Below are 216 nucleotides of genomic sequence, written 5' to 3' on the forward strand. Positions count from 1 at the left end.
TTAGCACCAGCATGCGCACTAATAAAATGAAGAGCCTTTCACCTGTCCTTGAGTAAAAAGCTCTACGCCCTACCTCACGTTGAGTAGATTAACACTATAGGCTGTTTTATGTTGCTTTTATCACATCATATAGATTTTCTTTAAATGTTTCTGCCACAAATGAGATAAAGCATTTGGGGGAAAGGATTCTATTCATAAACATGTAGAAAGAAATCA

This window comes from Eleginops maclovinus, chromosome 11 (assembly GCF_036324505.1).
Source record: "Eleginops maclovinus isolate JMC-PN-2008 ecotype Puerto Natales chromosome 11, JC_Emac_rtc_rv5, whole genome shotgun sequence".
Classification (NCBI taxonomy): Eukaryota; Metazoa; Chordata; class Actinopteri; order Perciformes; family Eleginopidae; genus Eleginops; species Eleginops maclovinus.